The 23720-nt window shown below is 40.3% G+C and overlaps 1 protein-coding gene across 8 annotated transcripts in view; it reads right to left on the reverse strand.

Moving 5' to 3' along the window:
* NEXN (nexilin F-actin binding protein) overlaps positions 1-22902 on the reverse strand; it is a 56596-nt gene extending 33694 nt beyond the window's left edge. For 3 of the 8 annotated variants that reach the window (XM_028489236.2, XM_028489240.2, XM_028489234.2), the window contains exon 1: positions 22756-22899. The gene's annotated coding sequence lies outside the window, so the exon portion shown is untranslated. Of the gene's footprint in view, positions 1-22755 lie in introns of all 8 variants that reach the window. The other 5 variants (XM_028489238.2, XM_028489242.2, XM_028489237.2 and 2 more) reach the window with 4 other exon arrangements.
* Positions 22903-23720: the final 818 nt, after the last annotated feature.

The raw sequence follows: 23720 nt of genomic DNA on the forward strand, positions 1-23720 counted from the left end.
GACTTAGTTGCCCCGCGGCATGTGGGATCTTAATTCCCTGACCAGGGATCGAACCCACGTCCCCTGCATTGTAAGGCGGATTCTTTACCACTGGACCACCAGGGAAGTCCCTGTCTATTCCTTTAATTCTGTCATTTTTGTTTTATGCAATTTCAAACTTTTAAAAATGCATATGTTATGACTATAATATCTTCTTCTTGAATTGGCTCTTTCATCAGTATGAAATTTCCCTCTTCTTATCTCATTGTCTTGAACTTATCTGTTATTAAAATAGCCACGCCAACTTTCTTTAGTTTGCATGGTGTATAATTTTCTAGCCATTTACTTTCAACCTGTTTATCCCTTTATATGTAAAGCACATCTCTTGGACACAGCATATAATTGGATCTTGCATTTTAAAAAGTTCAATTCTGATAATATCTTTTAATTGCAGTGTTTAGCCAATTAACATTTAAGGTAACTATGTATATGAATGGACTTAAGCCTACCATTTTACTATTTGTTTCTTGTTTGCCCCTCTTTTTTTGCTCCTCTATTATTCTTTTTCTGCCTACTTCTGTATTAATTGAATAATTTTTAGAATTTTATCTATTGGCTTTAAACTTTTAATTAAAAAATTTTTAAGGTATAATAGACATACAATAAGTTATACTTTTTGAAAGTACACAATTTGATAAGTTCTGACATATGTATATACCCATGACACCATCACCACAATCATGATATAAATACATATATATATATAGGGAGACTTCCCTGGTGGTCCAGTGGTAAAGAATCTGCCTTCCAATGCAGGGGATGCGGGTTCGATCTCTGGTTGGGAACTAAGATCTCACATGCCGTGGGGCAACTAATCCTGCGTGCCACAATTACTGAGCTCACGCTCCTCAGCTAGAGCCCACGTGCTGCAAACTACAGAGCCCACGCGCTCTGGAGCCCAAGAGCCACAACTAGAGAAGAGAAAACCCGCACGCCACAACTAGAGAGAAGCCTGTGCACTGCAAGAAGATCCTGCGTGCCACAACTAAGACTAGATGCAGCCATAAAAATTAAATAAATAAATAAATAAATAAATGAAATATTTAAAAAATATATATATATATGTAGGGATTCCCTGGTGGTCCAGTGGTTAGGACTTGGTGCTTTCACTGCTGTAGCCTGGCTTCAATCCCTGGTTGGGGAACTAAGATCCCTCAAGCCATGCAGTGTGGCAAAAAAAAAAAAAGATATGAATATACACATTACACCCAAAAGTTTTCTCAGACCCCCTTTACCCTCCCTTTTCTTCTAGCCTTTCCCACCTCCATCCCTAGGCAGATATGCTTTCTGTCACTGTAGATTAGTTTAAATTTTCTATAAATGGAATCATACAAGTATATACTCTATTGTTTGGCTTCTTTCACCATGCATAATTATTTTGAGATTCATCCATGTTGTTGCATATATCAGTAGTTCATTTCTTTTTATTACTGAATTTTATTCCATTGTATGAATATACCAGAGTTAACGACTGTTAATCATTCATCTGTGGATGGATATTTAGGTTGTTTCCGCTTACTATTACAAATATAGCTGGTATTGGGCTTCCCTGGTGGCGCAGTGGTTGAGAATCTGCCTGCCAATTCAGGGGACATGGGTTCAAGCCCTGGTCTGGGAAGATCCCACATGCCAAGGAGCAACTAAGCCCGTGTGCCGCAACTACTGAGACTGTGCTGTAGAGCCCGTGAACCGCAACAAGAGAAGCCACCACAATGAGAAGCCCTCACACCGCAGTGAAGAATAGCCCCCTCTCGCGGCAACTAAAGAAAGCCCACGCACAGCAATGAAGACCCAGTGCGGCCAAAAATAAATAAATAAATAAATAAATAAATAAATAAAATAATTAAAAAATAGTCTCCTTCTTTAAAAAAAAAACAAAGCTGGTATGAATATTCACGTATAAGTCTTTGTGTGGACATATGCTTTTTTATTTCTCCTGGGTAAATAAATAAAGTATAATGGCTAGGCCTTATGGTAAATGTATGTTTAACTTTTTAAGAAACTGCCAAGCTGTTTTCCAAGTGGTTGTACCATTTTATCTTCCCACCAATAGTGTAAAAGAGCTATACTTTCTCTACATCTTCATCAACACTTGAGGCATGAGGGATCGTCTTCTTAATTTTAGACATTCTAAATGTGTGTAGTGACATCATATTATGGTCTTAACATTTCCCTAATACCTAATGATATTGAACATCTTTTCAAACGTTTCTTTTCTATCTGTAAATATTCTTTGGTGAAGGTATCTGTTTTAATCTTCTGCCCATTTTATTACTTGGTTGTTTATTTTCCCATTATTAACTTTTGAGAGTACTTTGTATATTCTAGGTACAAGACGTATATCAGATGTATGAATAGGAAAGATTTTTCTCCCACTCTTTGGCTTGTCTTTTAATTTTTTTTTTTTTTTTGGTCGTGCAGCACAGCTTGTGGGATCTTAGTTCTCTGAGCAGGGATTGAAGCCAGGCCACAGCAGTGAAAGCACAGAGTCCTAACCACTGGACCACCAAGGAATTCCCTGTCTTTTCATTTTCTTAACAGTGTCTTTTGAAGAGCAGAAGTTCTTCATTTTTATAAAGTCCATTTAATCAATTTTTTTCTTTTATGGAATGTGCTTTTGGGGTTGTACTGGCATAAAGAACCCAAAGAGAATTTATCCTATATTTTCTTCTATAAGTTTTACAGTTTTAGATTTTGCATTTAGGTCTTTGATCCATTTTCAGTTAATTTTTGTATATGGTGCAAGTTCTCTCTCTTTTTTTTTTTGTATATGGGAAAACAATTTTTCCAGGGCCATTTATTGAAAAAACTTATCTGGGCTTCACTGGTGGCTTAGTGGTTAAGAATCCGCCTGCCAATGCAGGGGACATGGGTTCGAGCCCTGGACCAGGAAGATCCCACATGCCATGAAGCAACTAAGCCCGTGCGCCACAACTACTGAGCCCGCATTCTAGAGCCTGTGAGCCACAACTACTGAGCCCGTGAGCCACAACTACTGAAGCCCACACGCCTAGAGCCGGCGCGCTGCAAGAAGAGAAGCCACTGAAATGACCAGCCTGCACACCGCAACAAAGAGTAGCCCCCGCTCGCCACAACTAGAGAAAGCCCTCTCGCAGCAACAAAGACCCAATGCAGCCAAAAATAAATAAATTAAATAAATTTATAAAATAAAAAAAAAGAAAAAACTTACCCTTTCTCCACTGAAATGCATTTGTACCTTTGTCAAAAATCAATTGACCATCTACATATGTGGGTCTATTTTTGGACCCTCCATTCTGTTCCATCAATTTATCTGTCTCTCTTGATGCCAATATTACATTTGTTTGTTTGTTTTTTCGCCGCACGCGGGCCCCTCACCGCCGCGGTCACTCCGGCCGCGGAGCTCAGGCTCCGGACGCGCAGGCCCAGTGGCCATGGCTCACGGGCCCAGCGACTCCGCGGCATGTGGGATCTTCCCGGACCGGGGCACGAACCCGTGTCCCCTGCACCGGCAGGCGGACCCCCAACCACTGCGCCACCAGGGAAGCCCTGTTTGTTTGTTTTTAACTATAGTCACCATGGCACAATCTTTTTTTTTTTCTTGGTCATGCCATGGGGCATGTAGGCTCTTAGTTCCCAACCAGGGATCGAACCCGTGGCCCCTGCATTGGGAGCGTGGAGTCCTAACCACTGGACCACCAGGGAAGTCCCTGATTAGTGTACTATATAATGAGTCCTGAAAAAGGTGGTGTAGGGAATTCCCTGGTGGTCCAGTGGTTAGGACTCCATGCTTCCGCTGCTGGGGCTTGGGTTCGATCCCTGGTCTGGGAACTAAGATACTGCAAGCCGTGCAGCACGGCCAAAAAAAAAAAAAAAAAAAAATTAAAAGAAAAACGGTAGTGTAACTCTGACCCTTCTTTTTCAAACTTGTTTTGGCTATTCTAAGTCCTTTGTACTCACATACAAATTTTAGAATCAGATTGTCAATTTCTGTAAAAACTCCTGCTGTGATATTCATTGGGATTGTGTTGAAAACTGTAGATGGATTTGAGGAGAATTCACATCTTAATAATGTTGAGTCTTTTGATCTATGAACACAGTATATCTCTTGATTCAGTTACATCTTCTACAATGTTTTCTCAGACATGTTTTATAGTTTTCACTGTGCAGGTCTTCCACATCTTCTGTGAGATTTATCTCTAAATAATTTCATGTTTATTGATGCTATTGTAAATGCTGTGTTTTAGATTTCAATTGATGATTGTTTGTTGCTAGTATATAGAAATACAACTTTTATTTTTGGCTGTGTTGGGTCTTCATTACTGTGCACAAAAGAATTTCTCTATTCGCGGTGAGGGGGGGCTACTCATTGTTGTGGTGCGCAGGCTTCTCATTGCGGTGGCTTCTCTTGTTGCGGAGCATGGGCTCTAGATGCGCGGGCTTCAGTAGTTGTGGTGCACGGGCTTAGCTGCTCCGCGGTATGTGGTATCTTCCCAGACCAGGGATCGAACGTGTGTCCCATGCATTGGCAGGTGGATTCTTAACAACTGTGCCACCAGGGAAGTCCAGAACTTACTTTTGTATTCTGATCCTATATCCTGTTACCCTGCTGAAGTAATTTATTACTTTATTGTAGATTCCATCAGATTTTCCACATAGACGATTATATCATCTGTGAACACAGTTCTAACTTTTACTTTCCAATCTAGATGTCTTTTATTTCTTCTTCTGGCCTGATTGTACTAGCTAGACTCTCCAGTACAATGTGAAATAGAAGCAGTGAAAGGAACCAACAAGGACCTACTGTACAGCACAGGGAACTCTGCTCAATATTCTGTAATAACCTAAATGGGAAAAGAATTTGAAAAAGAATAGAGGTATGTATATGTACAACTGAATCACTTTGCTGTACACCTGAAACTAACACAAAATTGTAAATCAACTATAGTCCAATATTTAAAAAAAAAAAAAGAAGTAGTGAGGACAGACATTTTTGCCTTGTTCCTGATCTTAGGGGGAAAATGTTCAGTCTTTTACCATTAAGTATGATTTTTAACTATAGATTTTTCTTAGATGCCCTATATCAGATTAAGTTCTTTTCTATTCCTATTGTGGTGGAGTAATTTCAGGAACGGATGTTGTATTTAATTTAATGCCTTTTCTATGTCTATGAAGTAATCATATGATTTTAATTTTCATTATGGTGAATTACATTAATTTTCAAAAGTTAAATAGACTTCATTTTTTAAATGTAGGTTTATTTATTATTATTATTTTATTTATTAATTTATTTATTTGGTTGTGCCCGGTCTTAGTTGCAGCAGCCGTGCTCCTTAGTTGAGGCGTCTTAGTTGCAGCCGGTGGGCTCCTTAGTTGCAGCTTGCAGGCTCCTCAGTTGCGGCTTGCCAGCTCCTTAAATGTGGCACGTGAACTCTTAGTTGCCGCATGTGGGATCTAGTTCCCCAACCAGGGATCGAACCTGGGTCCCTTGCATTGGGAGCGCAGAGTCTTAACCACTGCACCACCAGGGAAGTCCCTTAAATAGACTTTATATTCCTAGAATAAATTTCATTTAGTCATGATGCGTTATTCTTTCAACATACTGATAATTCAATTTGATAAAATTTTGTTAAGAAGTTGTGCATCCATGTTTATAAGGCATATTAGTCTGCAGTTTTATTTTCTTGTAATGTCTGCTTTTGTTAACAGAGTAATACTGCTCTCATAGAATGAGTTGGCAAGTATTTCCTCTTCTTTAGTTTTCTCTAAGAGTTCATGCAGACTTGGTATTATTTTTTCCTTAAATGTTTGCAAGAACTTCCCAGTGAAGCCATCTAGGGCTAAAGTTTTCTTTTTAGGAGGAGACAATATGATAGGAGTGGGTTGGACATGATTCCATGTAATTATTAACAAGATCCTAACTTTGGTTGTTTAGTGGGTCTATGGGTGCTTATTACATTATTAACAATAATTACCTAATAAAAGGAGGTCATGCATGAATGAGAGTATCATTAACCAAGGTTTGAGTAATCTATGTGCCTGAGATAAAAATAACAAGCAGCTCTAGTTCTGTTCTCTTACCTGAGCCACTGTATCACATCTAGAGTTACCTATTAGATATTTCTTCTTGTATAACTAACAAAACCTAGTCTTCATTCTCATAGCTTCTCAAGCTTTAGAGTTATTTATGGTTCATTCTTCTTCTATATCTCCTAAATTTTAATAGATTGTCATGATTTGTGAATGTTACTTTCAAATTTGCTCTTATATATTACTTGACTATTTTCACTGCCCCTGTACTAATATAAGCCTTCATCACCTCACACTTTGATTACTACAATTTGATAATCAGACCTAAATCTAAATTCCAACTCTGCTGCTTCCTAGTTAGGATTAGATATCTCAAGAATAATACCTACCATTAGTGGGTATCAATGTTTGATTAATTTCATTACTCAGTCTCCCTCACCACAATTTACCCTTTTCAGTAAAAACCAACATTTCCCTGCCAGTGAGCACATTAACATATTATTTGTGCAATTTAAAAGAGTAATACCACAGGGTATGATGAAAATTTGAGCATCTCACATGGGATTATAGGCACTGATAATTTTAGCTGAATTAATTGGCCAGAGGGAATCTCAGGAAGCCTTTTTTTCCTGGTGAAATAAAAGAAAATTGTGTGGCTTGGTGATAGTGAAGAATTAGCCTGTCAAGAGTAATCCTGGAGAATACATGGATCAGCTAGCCCTCATCATCTAATATTTTAAACATCTTCAAATTATATCTTGACTTATTTATAGATTCAGAATAAAATGAGATTGATTTTTTAAAATTTAGTATGAGCAAAACCACTTAAAATAGTTTTTTAAATGTCATTTCAGGCACTTCCCTGGTGGTCCAGAGGCTAAGACTCTGAACTCCCAATGCAGGGGGCCTGGGTTTGATCCCTGGTCAGGGAACTAGATCCCACGTGCCGCAACTAAGAGTTTGCATGCCGCAACTAAAGATCTCGCAACCCACAACTAAAAAAGATCCCGCATACCGCAAGGAAGATCCTGCACGTGGCAACGAATATCCCACGTGCCGCAACTAAGACCTGGCACAGCCAAGTAAATAAATATTTTTGAAAAAATTTTTTAAAATGTCATTTCAGTATTCTGAGCTCTCTTTTTGAAAGTCTGTGAAAATTTGAATAGTACTAACTTAAACGTTTTTGGTTAAAATATAAGCAAGTTATCCTTTGCCGATAGTTTGCTCTGTTCTGCATTTTGAGAATAAAAAAATTGTAGCAAAATAAGTTTATTAGCTTTTTGCATCATAGGACTGTCTTTTAAGGTGTAGACTGAAAACCCATAGGACCCATATCTCTTGCATAGTTTTATGTTGAAGAAGAAAATTCAAAATCAACAGATAAGTATTTGTAGGATTTATAGATAATTTTTAAAAGGCATGACTCTGCCTGGTAGAATAACAGTGTGTTTCCCTTGCTAACTCAGTTGTCCTTCTGTGCTAAACCAGGTTAAAGGTATAAATTTGACTACATTTGGTTTATTAACTTCACAGGAAAGAACTCTGTGCCACAGTCATTGATGTATTGCCTTACCTAAACCCACTATCTCACTAATAAATCCTCTGATCACAATATGAATAATTTATGATGATAATAATCCTAGCTAATATTTATTGGGCTTTTACTATGTGCTGGGTAATATGCCAACTGATTAACTAGCTTTATTTCATTTATTTCCCACAATAACCCTTTAAAGTAAATACTATCATAAAACCCGCTCTCAAAAAACTTTCCAAGCTCAGTAATTTAAAATTTCTTAAAATATTAATATGAGAACAATGTCTCGGAGTTTATGTAATAGGATTTGAAGTCTTATGGAAATTGATACAAAACACTGAGTCTCTGAAAAGTCAAGTAACTTGTCAAAGACCACACAACTAATGAGTGGCGGACATAGGATAGAAACAGGCAGTGTGACTACTGAGTCTGCATTCTTACCCACTGTATTATGCTGATGCCAAGAAAGTAGCACAATTGTTTTGTATGGGAATACCAACCAGCTTATAAGCTTTTACCTACTTATGTAATCAACATAGCCTTTAATCCAATTATTTGAGAACCACAATTCTGAGCAGTAGAAATATGTTGGAAGCTAAAAAGACATTACTAACAGTATTCTCTACATTTAGTGAATTTGTAATATTTAGCTGGCAACTGGCAGCAGAACATGGTGCTGGGTAAGTGAGAAGCAGGTATTTTGCCCTATGTGAGCAGCAGAGAGTTTTTATTTAAGTAGTTTATTTCCTTTTAAAGTGATACATGCTAGCAGTTATTCTCTTAGAATTACTTGGAGTTAAGCAAAACACACAGTGAGGTTATTAAAGGATTCCCAGGTACTGAATGAAATGCTGCTATCTCAGCTAGTTGTGGTTTAGAATTCATTTAGTAAACTCATTCATGTATGATAAAGTTAGGGACTGTTTGGTCTCTGATTTTTAAAGTGCCTAAGTCAGCAACATGCAGGCAGCACTCCTATTGCTGTAACTAATGACAGTGAAAAATCCAGTAACAATATTCACATGTATGTTATTCTCTTGATTAAGGAACACAATGATATATCTCATCATTCTGCTAAATTGCCGAGAGTACAAAAGGCTTCTGAATCTCTAATCTAACAGAACTTTAACAGTGTACTCCTAGGGTAACCAAATCACTTTTATTTGTTTAGTGACTGTGAGAATTTTGGTTTTATGAAGGCTTTTTACAGTATTAATTGACTTCAACAAAGTCATGACAAAGACTCTGTGAAACGTTTAAAAACTAGTTGAATGTCACACATTTTAGTGAATCTCAACACTGAACCATAAACCCATCAAGGAAATTCCTGTGAAAGGGAGTCAAAGACAGTGAACTTTAGTCAAGGAATGGAGCCATAATGCTCTCTAAACTGCAGCTGAAAATGTTTCAGTTTCCTTAAATCCTCTCCTTTCTGCCTCCTAGTACCCTCTCTCCATCCTAACTCCACAATGTCCTAAATACTCATGCCCTGCCTGCCAGAAGGGCACCGTCACCTTCAACTCTGCCCAAACTACCTCCTTCTCTTCTATCAGCCAACTAGGGACCATGCCGTGGACTAAGCTGCTCAATATGTATTAATAAATGATCATAATTACATGTGGTGGAATGTGTATTATGAAATTAAAATTTCAGAACAAATGACATATACAGGTTTGATCTTGTCATAACTTTTCATAAAACTTCTCTCATACAAAAATGTACAAACCTGTGTATTTTTAAATTTGATAAAAGATTCGTACAAATATAATTTGAAGTCTTCCAAAATATTCTCCTAGAATTTTTGCTGCTTAAGGACCTTTGTAGAATTTAGAATTATAACTATATCCTAATGATAATTTCTCAGTTAATTGTTGACGTTTCTAACACAATAAGACAATGATGGTGGGAATTCCCTGGCTGTCCAGTGGTTAGAACTCGGCACTTTCACTGACCTGAGCCCGGGTTCGATCCCTGGTCGGGGAACTAAGATCCCGTAAGCCGTGCAGCGTGGCCAAAACAAAAACAAAAACAAAAGACAATGATTATGGAAGAAGTACTGGAGTTAGAGCCAGAAAACTTGGATGAGGTCATTTATTAGATGTATGGTCCTGGGCGAGCCAGTTAACTTCTGTGAACTTCAGTTTTACATGTAAATTAGGCATAACAATACTTTTTTCATATTGTCAAATAAAATGGACAGTTCCCGCCTTCTGAACCTCATTGCTACATCTGACACTCTCAGTCACTCCTTCATTCTTTTATTTATTTATTTATTTATTTATTTATTTATGTCTGTGTTGGGTCTTCATTGCTGCGCGCAGGCTTTCCCTAGTTGTGGCGAGCGGGGGCTACTCTTCGTTGTGGTGCGCGGGCTTCTCACTGCGGTGGCTTCTCTTATTGTGGAGCATGGGTTCTAGGTGAGCAGGCTTCAGTAGTTGTGGCTGGCGGGCTCAGCAGTTGTGGCTCGCGGGCTCTACACCGCAGGTTCAGTAGTTGTGGCGCACAGGCTTAGTTGCTCCGCGGCATGTGAGATCTTCCCGGACCAGGGCTCCGGGGGCTACTCTTCGTTGTGGTGCGCGGGCTTCTCACTGCGGTGGCTTCTCTTATTGTGGAGCATGGGTTCTAGGTGAGCAGGCTTCAGTAGTTGTGGCTGGCGGGCTCAGCAGTTGTGGCTCGCGGGCTCTACACCGCAGGTTCAGTAGTTGTGGCGCACAGGCTTAGTTGCTCCGCGGCATGTGAGATCTTCCCGGACCAGGGCTCGAACCCATGTCCCCCGCATTGGCAGGCGGATTCTTAACCACCGCACCACCAGGGAAGCCCCATTCTATTTTTTAAATATTTATTTATCTTCTTTTGGCTGCGTCAGGTCTTTGTTGCGGTACGCGGGGTCTTCGTTGCAGCGTGCGGGATCTTTCGTTGCGATGTAGGCTCTTTGTTGCGGTGCACAGGCTTTTCTCTCTCTAGTTGTGGTGCGTGGGCTCCAGAGCACATGGGCTCTGTAGTTTGTGGCACGTGGGCTCTCTCACTGAGGTGCGCAAGCTCAGTAGTTGTGGCATGCGGGCTTAGTTGCCCCGTGGCATGCGGGATCTTAGTTCCCCGACCAGGGGTCAGGGATCGAACCCAAGTCCGCTGCATTGGAAGGAGGATTCTTTACCACTGGACCACCAGGGAAGTCCCACTCCTTCATTCTTGAAATCCTTCTCATGAGCCTTCACTTGGCTCATGACACCATTTCTCTCCCTGTTCATGTCTCTGACCATTCCTTCTCTGCTCCTCTGAGGGCTTCTTTGCCTCTCTACACTTCTTCAGTGTTGTCTGCCCCCACGTTTCAGTCTTTGCCCTTTTCTTCTGACTCTACACTTTTTCTTCAGTGAGTTAATACACTTTAGTCGTTTAAATTACCTCTCTGGTCTCATCTCTCTCCATACCTCCCTCCCACTCTATCATCCATACTGAAATACTGGCACACCTGAGCCTTCACACAGCTAGCTCCCCCAGCTTGATGTTCTACTCATTCTCTTATTCTCTTAGCTAACTCCTACTCATCATTTAGTTCTTAGATAAACTGTCACTTTTCTCCAGGAAGCCTTCCTTGCCTCCACGAGACTGGGTTAGGTGCTTTTCCTGTGTGTGTTTCTGTAGCACCCCCATGCTTACCCTAACTGTGGCATTTACCACAATGTATGGTAATAAAGGACTTTCTTGACCACCTCCTCTACCAGAAAGTGAGCTTTCTGAGAGTAGAGACTGTATTTTATACACCACTGTATCCATAGTATTTAGCATGTGCCTGGTACATAGAAGACATATATAATAATTGTTTACTGAATAAGTAAATCCTGCCAACTTCAAGAGGAAGCACTTTATAAACAGTTAAGGATTCTTGGGATATAATGTATGACTCTCACTATGATTATCATTATGCCAGACTACAATATAAATAGAACACACCGTTCATTTAAAAAATATTTATTAAGCATCTATTATGTGCCAGGCATTCTGCCAGGCATTGAGAAATGCAGCACTGAATAGACAGATGCTCTCCCTGTTCTCATGTTATTAACAGTCTCTTGGCCAAAACTCTGAACAAAAGCCTTGGAACAGGATTTTTAATGGTTCAGTCTGCTTTGCTATCTGTAGACACCGGTATGGTTCTAACATCAACCGTACTTAATACAGAATTGAAAACCAGCACACACCATACCCCAAACTTCCCGTTAGATGCCTAAGGTCAATGACTTCCGTTCTCAGTCTACATTCTGCAGTACTCTTAATTCCACCCAGACTTTCATCTGTACATCTGGTAGACTTTATGCTCCTTTCCCACAATACAGAGGATTGGCTCCTTTCTAGTGCCTAGCTCCATGCTTGTTAAATAATAAATTATAATTTAAAATAAATCCCAAAAGCCATCATGGAAAGGTTTTCAATATCCACGTAGTAATCATCAAAACCAAGAAGTCTAAAAGATTCGATTCCTCTGACTCAACTTTTATTTCCTTAATAAACTGTCAATACTAGATTTTAAAATATGCTATCAAAGACTTAACAAAAGATTTTCAAATTAATGTTTTGGAAACAGATTCTCAAATTCCAAATACCCATTCAATCTTTGATCATTTTATCAACTCCTCCCACTTTCATGCTTTTTACATATATTATTAGTCAACATTTCACCTAGTCTATAAACTCATGTGGAATTTGCTGCTTTATTTAGCACAGAGGTCCCAGGCCCTCCTTCAATTTCACATAATAATCCTTACTAGAAATACTCATATATATTTATTATTCATATGGATCATTATTTTGATTAATAAACTTACAAAATGAGGAGCTATAAAATTCAAAGTATTCACTTTAATAGTTTTCTCTCCTTCAGAATGCTGATAAACATTTTTGAATTAGTAAAACTTTTCAGTAGGTACCAGAATCCAATGTGGTGAGTACATAAAGTTATCTCAGTTGCTATAGGAAAGCTTTTTTAATGCAGTCTCTTCAAAGCTCTTAAATGGTACATATTATCAGAATAATGATTTTTTTATACTTCTTTATTGGAGCATAATTACTTTACAATGTTGTGTTAGCTTCTGCTGTACAAAAAGGTGAATCAGCTATACGTATACATATATCCCCTCCCTCTTGGACTTCCCTCCCACTCACCCTACCCCACCCCTCTAGGTCATCACAAAGCACCAGCTGATCTCCCTGTGCTATGCGGCTGCTTCCCACTAGCTATCTATTTCACATTTGGTAGTGTATATATGTCAGTGCTACTCCCTCACTTCGTCCCAGCCTCCCCTTCCCCAACTGTGTCCTCAAGTCCGTTCTCTATGTCTGTGTCTTTATTCCTGCCCTGCCACTAGGTCCATCAGTACCATTTTTCTAGATACCATGTATATGTGTTAGCATACGGTATTTGTTTTTCTGACTTACTTCACTCTGTATGACAGACTCTAGGTCCATCCAACTCACCACAAATAACTCAATTTCCTTCCTTTTTATGGCTAATATTCCATTGTGTATATGTGCCACATCTTCTTTATCCATTCATCTGTCGATGGACATTTAGGTTGCTTCCATGTCCTGGCTATTGTAAATAGCGCTGCAGTGAACACTGTGGTACTTGTATCGTTTTGAATTATGGTTTTCTCAGGGTATATGCCCAGTAGTAGAATTGCTGGGTCATATGGTAATTCTTTTTTTAGTTTTTTAAGGAACCTCCATACTGTTCTCCATAGTTGATATTGAGCTGCATGTATATTTTGGAGATTAATCCTTTGTCAGTTGCTTCGTTTGCAAATCAGAATAATGATTTTAAGTACACATTACATATTAGGAAAATGAGGTTTTCTTTTTCTTTCTTTTTTTTTTTTCTTTTTTTTGCCTCACCACGTGAGGATCTTAGCTCCCCAACACCAGGGATCGAAGCCGCAACCCTGCGGTGGAAGTGCGGAGTCTTAACTACTGGACTGCCAGGGAAGTCCCTAAAATGAGGTTTTAAAAGTTCCAGAGTAACTTCTAGCCATGATTCTTTTGATTTCGAATAAGGTAACAGCTTGCCATTCTTTCTACCTTCATCAGCTCGGCTACTGCCTTCTCTACTGCTCGGTGCTCCTTAACTCTGGTCTATCACTCAGCTCTGAGGATATAAACTGCACAGTGCATCATGCACCAGAACTGAAATTCTTACCTGGGCTTGTTAGGCCCTTTTGCAGGTTCCCTTAGCCTCTCTGATTTACCTTGTCTCCTCCCATTCCTTCAACCTCCCACCTCGACAAATACATTCAATGCTTGTTTCCATCTCCAAGACAATTCTTAAGCCACTTCTTTCCCAATGAAGTATTTTCCCAAACTAACAATAAATAGAAATGGTGATTTTCTGCACTTCAACCTAAGCATGGATTTTTTTCCTTCAGTCTCTGACATCTCAAAATGTGCTTAGATTTTCTAGATATATCTAGATTTTCTAGTGGCTAGATGTATCTGGCATAAGTTTAAACATCTTAGATGTATCAGTCTAATCTATCTTCTTTAATTTTTTATTATTTCACGCATATAAAAAATTAGAGCGACTCATATTATAGACCCCCATACACCCACCACAAAGCTTCAACAATTATCAGCTTTTTCCATTGTCTTCAACAACGCAAAGTCTGTTTCTTACAGCCTGCCCAATGCCTATTTCAGCACAGCGCACAGCACTTTACAGACGCTTTAAGCCCTGCTGCAATGGCACCCACCGCATTCTAGGCACTGCGCAGGGCCTCCTCCTAGCCCTCAGAATTATGCCCAGGATCAAACCCCGTAACTCTCGCCTTTTATTCTCTCTTGGGAAGACTTTAAAGTAACCACTCAAAGAAAATTGGCAAGTTCTCATTTGGTGAAGTCATTAATGAAATGAAGTTACATATATCAATAAAATGTAATAATTTTTTTCAAGGGGCAGGACAGGAATAAAGACGCAGATGTAGAGAATGGACTTGAGGACACGGGGAGGGGGAAGGGTAAGCTGGGACGAAGTGAGAGAGTGGCATGGACTTAAATACAATACCAAATGTAAAATAGACAGCTAGTGGGAAGCAGCCGCATAGCACAGGGAGATCAGCTCGGTGCTCTGTGACCACCTAGAGGGGTGGGATAGGGAGGGTGGGAGGGAGACGCAAGAGGGAGGGGATATGGGGATATATGGATATGTATAGCTGATTCACTTTGTTATACAGCAGAAACTAACACACCATTGTAAAGCCATTATACTCCAATAAAGATGTTTAAAAAAAAAGTAAGAATTTTTTTAAAGTTACAGTACATTAGAGGAAAGACCTAGTGTCTCTATACTAATTAAGGAGAAGGGTGGAAAATAACAACTGAATCCCTATTATGTACCATATACTAGGTGGTTTGCATGTTATTTCTTAAATTCAGAGGTGATGAGTATGATAGAACTAAGAATAAATGGGAAATGAAGAAATTGGCTAAAATGAATAAATATGTATTTATTAATTAATTCAAGAAACATTTATTAAACATCTTTCTACAGTGTGCTAGACAGTTTAAGGCACTACATAAACAAAGATGAATATAGAATAAAATATGTCTTTTCAAGGAGTTCAGAGACCACATGGGATGAAAGATAATTGCCAAGAAAGTATAAAAAGGCCTAATGTCTGAGCCTATTATCGAGGAGCCCGGAAAGCTTTTGTTTATATAGATTATATCTATAGATATATAATGTATTGAACATTAAAGCAGAATTTCCAAATATATACTTATTAAGTCATTTGAAATAACAAGCCCATTATACATCAACATAAACACATTTTATGAAAAAAACTACTTTCCAAAATAAAAGTAATTAGAAAAGTGACATTATTTTACATTTTTGCATATCTCCTTAATATCTGGCTTAATAAAAGACAGGTATATTCTCATATCTGCTTCTGCATTCAAACTATCGTGATACGTTGTTTTTTGGTTTTTTTTTTAACATCTTTATTGGGGCAAAATTGCTTTACAATTGTGTGTTAATTTCTGCTTTACAACAAAGTGAATCAGTTATACGTATACATATGTTCCCATATCTCTTCCCTGATACGTTGTTTTGACTGAAGTATATAAAGAAAACATGGCCTCATACAGATATGTTGTTAGAAAAGGAAGGACCTCATGGGTCCTTGAAGGGTCTTGGGGACTCCCAAGGATTCTAAAACCACATTCTGAGATTTCCTGAATTATAGGAAAGAACATTCTATCAAATCATGTCAGTTCTAATTCTAAAAATAAAGTAGTAGACTGAGCACTCCCTTACTGTATTTTAGAACACTAAATGAGGCTTAGTTTAACAACTTAATTCCTATAATCAGTAACATAAATGCCAAAGGATTTATATCTGGAATCTCACACACTTTTCTTAATCTAGTACTAAGGAACTTTTCTTCTGTTTGGGCAGGCAGATGTAATGTCTTTAGCCACCTTAAAGGGGCAGCAGCAACACAACAATTAGGCCTCACTGTACTTTTCTAAGTGTCTGAGATCTCAAGCAAGCCAGTCGAATTGTTATCAAGAATAAGGCAAAACACTGACCAAAGGATAAGGTTGAACATGTGGTTCATCAACAAAAGCTTGGTCATAATAAAGGTATGATGAAGGGATTTTAATAATGCCATTCCAGCATATTAAGCATTTAATGTCTTCTTAAATAAAGACAAGTATCCATCATAGGTTTCAGAGGGAATACTGCAATATTACTATAGCCTGTCCATGATTCATTCAGAATGCATTTTTTTTCAAACTCGACAGATTAGGTCTGTATTTAAAAACATAGTATTTTTGTGAGGAGAATCTACTGTGTACCAGATATTATGCCTGGTGATGGTATACAAAATGTAGGCGACAGCCTTTGAAATCAATTAGCTTTGTTAGGAAAAACAGATGGGACCACAACTAATTATAAAACAAAGTAATAAGTGCCATAATAGTAGGATATACTGGGCTATAGAAATATGGAAAAGTCATGGAAAGACTATGGTGGGATTAAGGAGGGGGCTGGGGTGAGGGCAGATGACACAGAGAGAGATGGTGACATTTGATTTAGACCTTGAAGGATAAGTAGGATTTCACAACGTAGAAAAGACAGTAAGGGCATCCAGGCAAAAGAAGCAACACGAACAAAAACACCAAGGCCTGATAGCCCAGTACAAATTTGGGGAGCTATAAGTTGTCCAGAGAATCTATGGTAAAACTGGAGAGACAGACTGGGCACAGAATAGGAAGATTCCTAAATGCCATATTTAGAAAACAGTTTAGACTTGATCCTATAGTCAATGGGGCGCCAGCAAAGGATTTTTTTAAAGTAGAAATGTGACTTAATAAGATATATATTCTAGAAAGAAAAAAGAGACTGATAGCAGTGTAGAAAACTGGAATAAAATGGGGAAAGACTACAGGGAGGACAAGTAGAATGATCTTGGCAAGAGAAGATAAGGGCCTGAATTAAGATAGCAGCATTAGGAATGAAACGTTGGAAAAGACATTTTAGAAGTATAATTGACAAGACATGGTGACCCATTCATTCATTTAACAAGTGTTTATTAAGCTTCTACTATATGCCAGGGACTATCCTAGGCTGTGGAGAGATGAAAGTGAACAAAAAGACAAAGTCCCTTCCTCCAGGGAAGGGGGTTGTACTGGGGGCATTACTGCAAGAATTTTAACCAATTAGATTTGGAGGGTAGAGGTGAGGAGAGGAATACTGTCAAGAATTAGTTCAGGGACTTCCCTCGTGGTCTGGTGTTAAGGAGTCCGCCTTACAGTGCAGAGGACATGGGTTCGATCCCTGGTCAGGGAACCGAGATCCCACATGCTGCGGAGCAACTAAGCCAGCGCGCCACAACTCCTGAGCTCGTGTGCCTCAACTAGAGCCTGCGTGCCGCAAACTACAGAGCCCACGTGCTCTGGAGCCCACACCGCAACCAGAGAGAGAAAACCCACACACCACAACTAGAGAGAAGCCCGTGCGCTGCAAGGAAGATCCGCGTGCCACAGCTGGGACCCGATGCAGCAAAATAAATAAATAAACAAGAAATAAATCTTAAAAAAAAAAAAAGAATTAGTTCAAGTTTCTTAGTTTGAGTGAATGGGTGGACAGGGTTACCATTAAAAGCATGTTTAAGGGGTAAAAAACTGAGTTCAGTTTTGAACAGGTTTTACTACCCGTCAGAATTACATCTGGGGTCTGGTTATACATGTACTAAGAATCATGGACTTTTAGAGCTCATTCGCTAAAGACCTTAAAGATCACTTAGTCCAACCCGTTCTTTTACCATATGAAAAAATGGGAGGTTCAAAAAGATTCAGTGACCAATCCAAGGCTGCAAACTGTTCAGCAGCAGAAGAAGGAACTAGACTCCAAGTTTCCTGACTTCTAGTCAACTACTCTTTCACTCCGTCATTCTCCATTTTTACCTAAAAGTACATGAAATATATATATATGAATTGTATATATGTGTACATACACAATATACTAATATTGGTATCAGCTGGCATAGCAATAAATGAGATAACCTTCAGAAAGTCTTTGAAAATGACTTAATGGCCTGATAAAATGTGTTTCAAAAATAGTGTAGGGGCTTCCCTGGTGGCTTAGTGGTTGGGAGTCCACCTGCCGATGGAGGGGACGCGGGTTTGTGCCCCAGTCTGGGAAGATCCCACGTGCCGCGGAGCGGCTGGGCCCGTGAGCCATGGCCGCTGAGCCTGCGCGTCCAGAGCCTGTGCTCTGCAACGGGAGAGGCCACAGCAGTTAGAGGCCCGCGTACCGCAAAAAAAAAAAAATTATATTACAAAACATCATGAACCTCATCACTGCTCAAAAATATGAAACTAGATCTTATTTTACCTTTTTAAAATAGTGAGTTTTTTTCTCCTACCAATATATAATTCCTCACTTATAATCAAGAATCTTATTTCAACCTGTCTTGACATGCTTCTGTATTAATATATAATACTTTGCACTCATATGACTGTGTGTAACATTTTCAAAAGAGCATTCACCATATACTATGAGTACCTGAAAGATACGAACTGTGCTCTAGTTGGTTCTTTATCTTTTGCATCTCACATAACAACTAGGACACAGTACAAACTCGATTCATATTTGAGCTAGTGAACAAATAACAAAGAGGAGGAAAACTGTCTGATCCAGAATCAACCCAAATGAAACTTATGAATGATATCTCTAAAAGGAGGGCTGATGATGAGGATGCATGAATGAATGAATGAATGAATGAACAAATGAACAAACAAATAAATAAAATTATAGAAAGTAAAATAAAATGCAGTGAGTTTACATTAAACTAGATATCATGAAAAACCAGAAATTGGGCCTTCAGGATGTTGGCTTCCCAAGCAATTTCTGGAGGAGACTGGGCCTCCTCACCCCCTCTTCAAGTGGAAGATGGCCTTTGAAGGACACAGCTGGGAATGGGAAGACCCAGGCCGCTGGCTCCAAACAAGTGGGTGGGGCAGTGAGGTAGAAGAATAGTAGTTAACTCCACTTTATGACCAATGTCTAAGCGTTGCAAAAACTCTCCTACACTCTTAAGATGGGGAAGGAGTAGGATTATTTAAGAGTTCCTAGGAAAGATTTCTTTCCCAGAGATATTTCCCCTATGCTTTCTAAAGTCCCACCGGTTAAAATATTTTTAGTTCTCAATACATGGTTCCTTTCAGCTCGATGGACACTAGCAATTAGTGTCAATGAAAGTTAACCTCTCCTTCTCATTCCCATGATCAGATTATTTAAGAGAAGGATTGCTAACCAAAATATATCTTCAACATTTAACGTCCAGGTTCCTAATGCCAAGTCCAGCAGACTTTCCATCATATCATGGCTTCAGACTTGCCCTAATATTGATACTTAGATCAGGGGCCTGCATATTCAAGTGTCTATGGTCAGGTAATGTAAGTTCATGTTACGTAGTATAATTTACAGGTTATATAAATGAGTGATGACTAACTGTCAAACAGTAATGGATGGTGGAGACTATGTCAAAAGAAGAGTGTGTACTCTATCTGAGGAGGGAGCCACTACTTAGTTCCAGGGTATTCTTGCTATGCAGAAATGTGGACCCAGTTTTGCCAAGATCTTCCAATTTTTCAAGAGAGGCTGAAAATCCATATTTTAATATAAAATGTACAATTTTTAAGCATGTCTATGGCTGAAAGTGGCTTTTTGGCTCCCAATTTGTGGCCCTTGACCTAAATGAACAAGCATCATTGAGAAAATGCAAAGAGACAAAGGGGAGGCCTATTTTGGCCAGAAAGAGGGAGGCAGAGTCAAAGGGGAGAAAAGGGCAGGAAAGAGGCACAGAAAGGAAGGTGGAAGTCAAATTTCACCAACCTCAAAACCTGGCCTAGGGACCCCAAACTATCTGTCTTCTAATCTCAGAACAAAAAGGAAGAGATGAAGAAAGAAAAAAAAAAAAGAGGGGAAGGGAGAAAAAGAACCAACTCTTGAACACTTACTAGATGGCAGATGCTGTATCAGATGCTTTCACATATGCACTTTCATTGAGATATGGCAATGCAAGAAAAAACATCCTATGCATGGGGAAAAGAGGGAACTATATCAAAATACTAACCGTTTATGTGTCAGATGATGAGAGCCCCCTTTTCAGTTCCCCACACTTTTTAACCATAAATATAATATGGTTGTATTAACTTTATAATAAAAAACAAATTTGACTGAAAGTTAAATGAATAAGTTGGATTTCTGGGTAAAAATCCACCCATCCTAGAGTGTAGAAAGTATACTACCATTAAGTCAAGCCAAACTATGCGCTGAGCATTTAAATAGAAAAAGAAAATACAACAACTCTAAGTGTATATAGAGAAGTAATCTTGCAATTATAAAACCAGAAGAAAGAGAACATGAAAGAAACTATACAGGTGATGTAGACCACAGACAGATTAAATAAGAACAGAGATACATGAAATTGTTAAGAATTGTAGGTCATTCTCCTTCTTAATTACAAAGTTGACTACTAAGATGTTTTGTGTGTGTGGCCTACATACCATACAATGTACTAAGTCCTCTCTTCTATAAAATCTTTCTGATATCTGCCCATCTGTTACATACTTTTCTACATTTACTACATTGTTTTCTTTCTTTTAGGCATGTATTTTTATTTAAACAATACTTTTATTTGCCTTTAGGGTGTTTCAAAGGTAACAGTAGGTTTTCTTTTTTTTTCCTAAATGAAGTAGTATCTCATTTCAGGCCACTTGGGTTCTAAGCAATCTAAATTCCCAATTAATCTCTTCCAAATATACATATCCAGTTTTCATTCTGTTCACAAATGAAACCCTAACCCAAATACCTCAAATGTAATTTCAGGGGAAAAATACTGTTCAAAAACCTAGATAATGCATTCCTTCGCTGATGCTAAATATAGTCATCTCAAGATGACATACATTTTGACAATGATCAGTTTTACATATCAAATTTTCAAAAATAGCACAGATTCCATTTTCAATGAGTAGGAAAAATTGCTATTCACTACATTTCAGCTTAAAATGGATTTAAAAGTGTGACTCTCATGAAAATGGAAATTATATCAATACTGTATCAACATAAACTGGATTTAAAAGAATTTTGTTGTGGTTTTTGCTTAGGGTTCTTTAAGGGAGTCGTGGCAGACAAAATACAGAATTGCCCACATTTTTCTTTCAAGTATTCCCATCCAGAATATAAAATATCTTCAAAAATAGGGGGCTAATAGCTGTGAGAAAGAATCTGACTTAACTACATTAAGTAATCAAAGTTCATTTATACTAAATATACCTCCTCAAAAAAATACCCTGTCCCTCAATTTGGTTGATAATGCACTTTTCCACCCTACCGGGCTTCAAAACTCAAAAGAATTTCAGAGACTCATGTGTATTCTGAGTTTTCTTATGGCAACAATTTAACCTGTAAAAGGATTGGCGGAGAATAATGTGGTTCACTCAATGACGGGTGACTAAGATGGTATAAATACCTAAGTTTATATAATCATGCTACCCAACACATAGTTATGTTGTGACTCGAAGGCCAATGGGCCCATACATGAATTCGTTAACAAAATTAAGCTGGTGAATGATGCTCCCGTTGCTTTGCTCACGGAACTAATTTCTTTCTTATTATAGCTTAACTTCTTTTCTTTACCTGCCTCCAGCCCAAGGACAGACATTTTGTTAGGGCATATACTTATGCTATTTTTATCTTGTTCTCTTTCTATCCTCCCTCTCTGTCTCTCTCTCCCACTCTCTCTTCACCCCCCCCCTTTCCAACTCTCTTCGTTCGCATTATGGACCTTAAATTAAATAAATATGAAATGAAGATCTTGAAGCCACTGCGATAATCAACTAACCTCTCAACTAGGTTATTTTCTTTATAAACGCCATTAATAATAAATTTTTAGCATTTGTAGAGCTTTGCAGAGTTTACAAACAGTTGGAATGGCTCGGCGTTTTCAAAAAGCATACAGAGAAGGGAGGTCTCGAGAGGTGACTACATCATTCACTCCAACTTCCAGCTCTAGTTGCACAACTCCCAACATCCGACATCGGTTAGAATCACGAAAAACTAGTCTGGAGGGAGGGGCAGATGATGGGCTGTTAAATCACATTTCAGTCCCCAGCCTCCACAGGTACCGATCAGGAATGACTTTTCTTAAAAACAACAGGCACTGCCGGCGGAGACGGAGACCGCGCCGGGGGCACGTGGTGGGGGACGACACGGCACTTTACCTGCCGGGACCCCTGGGACAGAGCAAGGGGACCGGCACCCGCTCCACCGCCGTAGGGCTCACCCCCTGCAGGACCGAGAAAGCTCCCGAAACTGCACAGACAGGGAGCAAGCCGAGCTGAGGCTGCGGAGCCGGGCAAGGAAATCGTGGCCAGGAGCCCGAGGCCGGTGACCGCGGAGGGACAGCCAGGCCGACCCCGGTCCGCCCTCCGCCAAGCCCGCGGAAGCGGCTCCGAGGGCCGTTTCGCTCGCGCCGGGGGACCAGCGCGTCGCCACAGCTGGATGGAGCCGGGCCAGGAGCCGGGGCGCGCGTCCCCGCCGCCCCGGGGGAGCCAACGGCTCCGTCTCGGCCGCCCCCTCCCCACGTCCCCCCGACTCCTCTCACCCGCCTCGAGCCGGCGACACGCGAAGGTCCGGGGTGCGCGCTGGCAGGCTCTGGGGCGCCGGGGTGTGGTCAGGGGTCCTGGCGCTCCGGCCGCCGCCGCTCCAGCCGCTACGAGCCCTCTGGCCGCCGCCGGCTCCAGCAGCAAGTTTCCATAAAAGTCCTGGTGTGCAGCCTGTTCCCGCATTCCAGGCGGGCCCAACGCCGGCTGCAGCTGTTCCAAAACACGAGGCCAGTTCCCCCAACCCCCCGCCTCCGCCGTGTGGCCCGGAGAGGGGTGGAGAGTCCAGGAGGAAGGCGGGCGAGGGGGGCGGTGGCTGCCAACTTTCCGCCGGGACCTGCGGGTCGCCCGGCTCTGGGTCCCTGCGCTGACCCCCTCCCCGCGGGTCCGCCTCCACCTCCCGGCGGGGTCCGGGGAAGACAGGCTGCCTCCCTCGTGGGAAACGGGTGCTACCGGAATGGGATTCAGAAACAGGCGGCGGCTGCCTCGCCGCGACCCGCAGCCGCTTTGCGCTGGGCCCGCTTCTCAGCTGCCCTACCGGTCCTGGTGTCTAAGAAGCCGAAGCACTGCCTTATCTTCATCCAGAGCGTCGACCCTCGGCCAACCTTCCTTTTACTGTTGAGAGCACAGGGCAGCAGACCGGGGACCACTTCATCTGTCTGTTGCTCTCCTTTTCTGGGTTCTGGTCTTCAACTCCAAAGAGAATGGCTGATAGAGAAAAGTGGAAGAAAGAGGGGGGAGGGGGCGGGGAGGAGGAGGCATAAAAATAAATAATATTTATATAATCTTCCACTTTTCCTTAATTGAAGGCAAATCATCTCTGGTCTTTCTAAACCTACATTAAGGCATCTTGCGAATATTGGCACCACAGAACTTTTCAATCTGGACCACCAGACTGCCAATTAAACCCATCAGACAACCTACATTAAAACGTGAAATACTGATCCAGCGGCGACATTTTCCTGGT

This window comes from Physeter macrocephalus, chromosome 4, assembly GCF_002837175.3.
Source record: "Physeter macrocephalus isolate SW-GA chromosome 4, ASM283717v5, whole genome shotgun sequence".
In the NCBI taxonomy this organism is placed as follows: Eukaryota; Metazoa; Chordata; class Mammalia; order Artiodactyla; family Physeteridae; genus Physeter; species Physeter macrocephalus.